A 7,777-nucleotide genomic window follows, 5' to 3' on the forward strand; every position below is an offset into this window, starting at 1 on the left:
ACAAAAAGGAAAGAAATATAAATAGAGAGAGAGGAGAACGCCATTTTTTCTGGAGAGGAGTTGCTACAACCATCTTTTGGAGCTCTAGAAACCAGAGTTTTGGGTTCTTCTACCTGGGTTTTTCTATTTTAGTCCTCTTATCATGTTTTTCTTTACTTTTCCATCAATCTTTCTTGTAAATACCATTATGAGTGAGTAAACTCTTTAGATTTCAGAGTTGAGAAATATGTTTTAGATTAATTTATGGATTTGGACTGGGTATTTCCTTATTTTACATAAATACGAGTTTTGATTCCTTCCTTGTGTGCTTGATTTACTTACCTAATGCTGGTACCCATTGGGTATTGTGTTAATCTTTGATTGAAGGACCGAAAGGTGAAAGTCATTGATAGATAATCAAGGATTAGAACTTAAAATCACCTAGATTTAGAAATAAACTAGGATTTTAAGAGGAATTAATGATTGGTTACAAAACTTAATGGGTTTTAAAGTAATCAAATAACATACGAAAGTAGGTTTGGTTATTTTAAAACACACTTTGGTTTGCTTGAAAAAGATATCAAAGGAATTTAGAATCAATTTCCTTCAAACTCTATTTTTTCCTTAAAATTGGAATACCCAAGATAAATCCCAATTAATTTATGCATAAAACCCCAACTCTGGAATCACTTTTAACATAATTAGACTTTGATTTAAATTACCCATTATTAATTTAGTTTAACTGCAAACTAGATTTAGAATTTATTTGTTTGCTCTTTACCCATTCCAATTAGATTAATCAATTTACCTTGCTCATTTACATTGACCATTTATTCATCAATCATTAGCCCAAATAATCGCTTCTTTCATAGTTTGGTTCTCAAACGGCAAATCCTCATGGGAATGATACTTGATTCATCACTCTATTACTTGAGACGACCAGTATACTTGCATTTGAGCAAGAAAGAGCACAAGACCAGGAGCAATTACAAGAAGAAATGGCCAACAACAATAACAATTGCCTTGTGAAGGATCACGCCTATCCTAACATTGGGGATTTCATGCCAAGTATCACAAGACCAAGAGTAGAAGCTAATAATTTTGAATTAAAGCCTGCACTCTGTCAGATGGTACAACAATCACAATTTGGGGGAAGTCCAAGTGAAAGTCCACATGTGCATCTAGCACACTTTCTTGAGATCAGTGATATGTTGAAGATAAATGGAGTTTCTGATGTTGCAATTCGAATCAGATTATTTCCTTTTTCTTTGAAGGACTGAGCTAGAGAGTGGTTACATTCTTTGCCATCGGATTCTATCACAACATGGGATGAACTTTCTCAAGAATTTTTAGCTCAATATTTTCCACCAAGAAAGACAGCTAAGCTAAGAAATGAGCTGACTTCTTTTAAACCTAGAGATGATGAGAGCTTGCATGAAGTATGGGAGAGATATAAGGATTTGCAAAGGAGATGTCCACATCATGGGATTCCTAAGTGGATGCTTGTTCAACACTTTTACAATGGAGTTTCACCAGCTATAAGAAGTACAATTGATGCATCTTCTGGAGGTGATCTTACGGAGAAATCTGAAGATGAAGCTTTTTTTGCTCTTGATAAAATTGCTTATAATAACTACCAATGGAGTTGTGAGAGGAATGAGATCAAGAAACTAGATGGTATGTTCGAGCTTGATGCTATGAATATGATCAATGCTAAGTTTGATGCTTTGACAAGGAAAATGGACAAGCTAAGCATGAAAGTAGATTCTTCAGCTGGGGATTCTAATAATTCAATAGAAGTTAGAGCTGCAAATGTCAATTGTGCAGCTGATTTTTCTGCACTTAGTCAAGATTTTTCAAGTGAGCAAGTGGATTATGTGGGGAACTATAATCAAAGACCAGGTGGTAACCCATTTTCTGCAACTTATGATCCAGCATGGAGAAACCACCCCAATTTTTCTTGGGGAGGTAGACAAGGACAACACCAAAATTTTCAGCAACCTTCTGGGTATCAACAATATCAGAATTTTCAGCAGAATAGAGGTCCTCCTCCTGGAATTCCTAAACCTCAAAATGCACCTGCTCCACCTCTACCACAACAAGCACAACCATACAAGACAACTAGATTAGAAGCTATGATTGAGACTCTACTTGTGAGCTATCAAAGTCAACAAGATATGATTTCTAAATTACCATTTAAAGTAGATCAAATGGCAACACACAATAAGATGTTAGAAAATCAAATAGCTCACCAAGCTAGCTCTTCAAATAATAAAGCATTTGGGAAGCTACCTAGCCAACTAGAAAATTCAAGGGAGCATTGCAAGGCTATTACATTGAGAAGTGGAAAAATATTGGAGAGAGAGATAAAAAGATTGAAGAGAAAATTGAAGAAGAGAAAAATAGAGAAGGAGATGAACAAACTGAAGTTGAAGTTAGAATTGAAGCTGAGAAAGAGAGTTCAGTGGAAGAAAAAGAAAGTAAGGAGAGAGAGAGCAAAGAGGAAGAACCTAAATATGTAGCACCTAAAGCCTACACGCCACCTTTACCATTCCCACAAAGGTTCTAGAAAGTGAAGTTGGATAAACAATTTATGAAGTTTTTAGAGGTATTGAAGTCTTTGCATGTGACTATTCCTTTAACTGATGCCTTTGCACAAATGCCTCATATGCTAAATTTTTGAAGGTGATTTTGTCTAACAAGAAGAAATTGGAGGAATTTGAGACCGTAGCTCTCACAGAAGAAAGCAGTGCTATTTTGCAAAATAAACTTCCACCCAAATTGAAAGATCCTGATAGTTTTTCCATACCATGTGACATTGGGGATATCATTATAGATAAGGCTTTATGTGATTATGGAGCCAGTGTTAGTCTAATGCCATCGTCTATCTATGAGAAAATGAAGATTGAAGAAATGAAGCCTACCACCATTTCACTACAGTTAGCAGATAGGTCTATTAAATTTCCAATTGGAGTGATTGAGAATGTTCCTCTAAAAGTTAAAAAATTTTTCATACTAGTAGATTTTGTAGTATTGGAGATGGAGGAGGATGTACACATTCCTATTATTCTTGGTAGACCTTTCCTTGCTGCTACTGGAGCTGTGATTGATGTTAAAAATGGAAGGCTTACATTAGAAGTTGGGGAAGAAAAAGTTGAATTTAATTTGTTTCAAGTAATGAAAAAGAAAGATGATTCAAATTCATACTTGAGAATTGATGTGATAGATGAAGTGGTCAGATAAGTGCTCAAAAAGCAACATCCGGAAGATCCCTTAGAAGCTTGTTTGGTTTATAACATTAAAAAGGGGGATGAGATTGAAGAAGCTGCAGAATATGCTACAATCTTAGAAGGAAATCCACCTTTACCTATGGCTAATATTGAGAAGATTGGAGATTTGAAGCAAGATACAACTTCATCATCAAAGCTTGAAAAAAGTGAAGCACTGAAGGTAGATGTCACACCCTACCCCTCCGTAAGGCATAACATGATCCCGTAGTATACCTAATAAATTACCAAGTTCGTCTACTAATAACCCATTAAATGCACTACAAAGGATTTTAAAACTGTTCTTACTCCTTTTTACAGTGGTGAGCACTATTGACAGGTGTTAAAAATTTTTTAACTGAAGTGAAACCAAATAACACATTTGAAGTATTAACAATTTCTGTAAAAATTTTAGCAGAGTGCCATCTATATTTTGAATAAAACAGTTCTTCAAAAACCTGTAAAAAGCACTTCAATTATATAATTCCTCAATCCCAAACTCCAATAATTTGTTCAACACAATAAATTTCTCAACATTATCAACTCAGTTCAACAATCAATTTTTCAGTGTTTCCAAAAACTGAGATAAGGTAAATTTATCACAATACTTTTATAAGCCAAAATAATTTACAATTTTTATTTATAACTACTCAAGACCAAGTACAATTACAGATACAGTGCACATACATTGCCCCAAAAAAAACTACACAATATGGTATACTCGATATACCTAGCGAAATCTCAAAATGTAGCACAAGCAGCTTACTCTGCTGCTCTGTCAATCTGTCTACCTATGACAGCAATGAAAAAGCTATCGCTGAGTAAAATTTAGTCAGTGGTGCATAAGAACAATTTAAAATGCGGTATATAAAACTTTTATTGACAATTTACAATCCAAACAATTCAAAAAGCTCATATAACACAAATTTGATCAAACAATTGAATAACACAGTGTTGCCAATTAATAACACAATTTAATCAAATATTTGAGTAATACAGTTTTGCCAATCAATAACACAATTTGATCAAATAACTAAGTAACACAGTTTTGCCAATCAATAACACAATTTAGGTCATGACACAAACTTTTCCGAACATGCCGTGTGTACATCACGACAAGGCACACTCACCCTACTAATCGAAATCAATGAGGGAGGAAGTTAGCTAGATAATGAGAACTCATCCACACTCACCTCAGACTGACAAGTCAAAGAGGGAGGAATATAATCACACTCACCCCATAAATGAAGGAGGAACATAGTAGCATTGTCATGCCAAGTGTGAATCAAAACAATTCCAAATCATAATATTTCATACAAACCACAAATCACATTTTATCTCAAAATTTCCATTTGCAAAGTAGGCAACACAATAATTTCCAATTAAGATTCCCAAAGCCAAAACAATAAAAAATTATTCATAACTCATTTCTCTAAATAAATTTTTTGGTAAAAGCAGTGAATATAAAAAGTATTATGCACAGACCTCTGATATATGCCTCTTGGCCCTGACTCAGTGTTCCTTACGCTTCTCAATATCCTTTTCAACTGAAACACACAATTTAAAGTGTTTCAGTACTCATTGAATTTGTTTTTAACAATAAAATCTAATATTTAAATTTTCTTGGTATTATTCCCTTCAATTCATTTCATTGGTCAACCTATAATGTTGACCCTTGATGCACTCTAAGTGAATTAGGTTTAATTTTACTAATATGTCACATTTTATAGCCTTTTAGTATTAGTACATGTTACCAAATTCATTTTCAAGTATATTGCATTTTATTGCAATTTGCCGGATTTCGGTATACTAATTTGACCTAGCCAGATGACTTAGTTCCCTCTGTTTTCGGATTTCGATCCAAACTACAAACTTGTAGGTCTATGTCTTATTGCACATGGGGCAAAATTTCAGGTCATTCTAAATTGTGTAGGCCAAGTTATAGTCAATTTACCAATGTTGGACAGAATGCACCAAAATGGTAACTTTAGGTCATTTTTAGGTCACTTTTGGTTCGGCCAGTTTTGTTACCTAAACTTGTGCAAGCTATTTGGCTTGGTTCTAGCAATTTCTGGGCTTTAGTGTCTTCATCAGAATTGTAGATCTATGTCTAACTATTCATGGTAAAAATTTCAGGTCAATTGGACCTGTTTTAAGTAAGTTATGGTCAAAACACTAACTACTGCCCAAATGGTCAATTTTCAGGCTTTCAAGTCACTAATCCGGATTTGGTCATTTTTCAAGTCAGCTTCTAGGAAGAATTTCGATAAGCTTCCTTCATGAAAGTTGGCACATTTTGTGCCTAGTTTCACCTCCAATTGTTCTCATACCAATTGGAGTCACACACTTAAGGTTCGAAGCCAAAACACACACTGCCCTACTACACACTTCTCATCACTTACCAATTACATATTCAACACTTACCAAACTACTTTCTTCATGCCAATTCTGGTTTGTACCTTACCATTAACACATTTAACAACACATTTTGGTCATTTTGGACAATTTGTAACCATTCTCAATGTGCACACTATAACACAGAATTTTCCAAAGTCCATTTACACCATTTAACCACATGAACATACCCCATTTACATACCCAATTCCAAACCATTATACACATATCCATGCTGCCATCAATAACAACATCTTAAACAACCATAAACAAGTAAAAACAAGCTACATATATTGAATTTCCATGGCTGCCAAAATGTACATCTCTATTAAAACATCAAACTTAAAAAATTCTTCCATAAATCAACTACCCACAACCTTGCTTACACTTTTAATGAAACAAGAATTGAAAACACTCACTTACCACTTTTGAAGTTCTTCAAAACCTCACCCAAACTTCTTCTTTTTGCTGCCAATGTTTTCCCCAAGCTGAGTATGCAAGGTTTAATGAAGGATTTATGGTGAAAGGAAGCTTGAATCATGGATGCATGGGTGTGGATGTGAGTTTGGCCATGGAGTCTCCCATGGAGTTCATTTCGGCCACTCTTTCAAAGGTTGAAGATGACAAAATTTTTTGTCCAAAGGTTGATTTAGGGTGCACTTAAGTGATGTTAGTGGAGCACTAATTGATTAAAAATCTATTTTAATATTAAATTTTCCAATTTTTGAAATTTGGCCACCACACTTTCACTATTTACATAATGTATCTCATTTTAATTTTTCATGGTATTTTCAAAGTTTAGTATCATTTATTTTTAATGAACATTTAGGTCAAAAGGCAACTCGGGGTGTCAAATGACGATAATACCCTTATTTGGGTTGCATTCCCGATTTTTCGGTAACACCGAATTTTGTCGTTTTCTCGATTTCTCGTTTTTCTTTGTACTAATTAATTAATTTTTCTTTGATATTTCTAATGACATTTATACTTCAATAGATGTTCATTTAAGTCTTAAAAATATTTTTCAGGGTTTCCCGCGATCCAGAGCTAGTCAACCGTCCACGCCGCAACTTCCCGGTGCGGTTACCCATTGCTATGGTTTTCGGCTCGTTTAACTTGGTTACATTTCATTGCTATTATTTTTCCTTTATTTTTCTTGTATTTTCTTTTCTTGTATTTCATTATTTTATGTCTCCTCACTAACTTTTAAATGTTGTTCTAGGCATTCTAGCTGTCCGAACCGACACTGGTCACCGAAACAGTAGAACGCACTACCGAACATAGGGGTGTTACAATTCTCCCCCCTTAAAATAAATTTCATCTTGAAATTTTACCCAATAGCCATCTTACAATAGTCATGAGTTTGTTTTCTCCTTTCTATATGATCGTATAATCTTCTTTCCTTTGAATTTGTATAAGACTTTTAACAATCTAATACAATATTTAATTTGTTTGTATAACACCAATCTTCTCTTACTATTGTTCTGTCTAATATTTCGGTTCATGTTTCCTTATTGAATGACCCTTGAGGTCATGTTAGAATTATTTATCTACTCATTGGTCCTCTGACCATTCTAGTCAACAACCTTACTCACATTCGTAACATTTCTTTGTTATATCTGAACTAACTGTTCAAATTTTTACTTCCACAACTCTTCTTATCGATTAATATTCTATAACTTACTTCCTTTTGTACTAAACTATAACCTTTCGATATTTTAACTTTTGAGTTTTAACTCCCTAAGTAGGATTTTCAAACTTATTTCCAATAATAAAATTTTGTCCTGACATAACTATACCAATATAGATGCCGTTGGCAACTATTCTCATCTTGGTGTACTATCGGGTAGTATGTAGCTCTACACAATAATCTCAAGTTAGTACTGTAATCTGTAGCTTACAGTATAAACATAAAAAATATTGCATAGTTACTACAATCCATTCCAATAGATCAAATTTTCCTATATTTTATCCTTTTCGAATTTACTGATATTCGAATCTTGTTCTGATTACAATATCCATTAACAATTACTAACAGTAACATCTCTGCCCTCATCTAAAGCAATTCTATTACCACAACTTACTTTTACGTCCTCTTGCCTTACATTAAGTAGGCTTGCCATTTAGCTTTATAATTT

The 7,777-nt window shown here is 34.0% G+C and overlaps 1 non-coding gene across 1 annotated transcript; it reads right to left on the reverse strand.

Moving 5' to 3' along the window:
• Positions 1-1,361: 1,361 nt before the first annotated feature.
• On the reverse strand, positions 1,362-1,468 carry LOC131179026 (small nucleolar RNA R71). Its single transcript, XR_009148033.1, has one exon. It is a non-coding gene; the product is annotated as a small nucleolar RNA R71 (small nucleolar RNA).
• Positions 1,469-7,777: the final 6,309 nt, after the last annotated feature.

Source organism: Hevea brasiliensis, chromosome 3, assembly GCF_030052815.1.
Source record: "Hevea brasiliensis isolate MT/VB/25A 57/8 chromosome 3, ASM3005281v1, whole genome shotgun sequence".
NCBI lineage: Eukaryota > Viridiplantae > Streptophyta > Magnoliopsida > Malpighiales > Euphorbiaceae > Hevea > Hevea brasiliensis.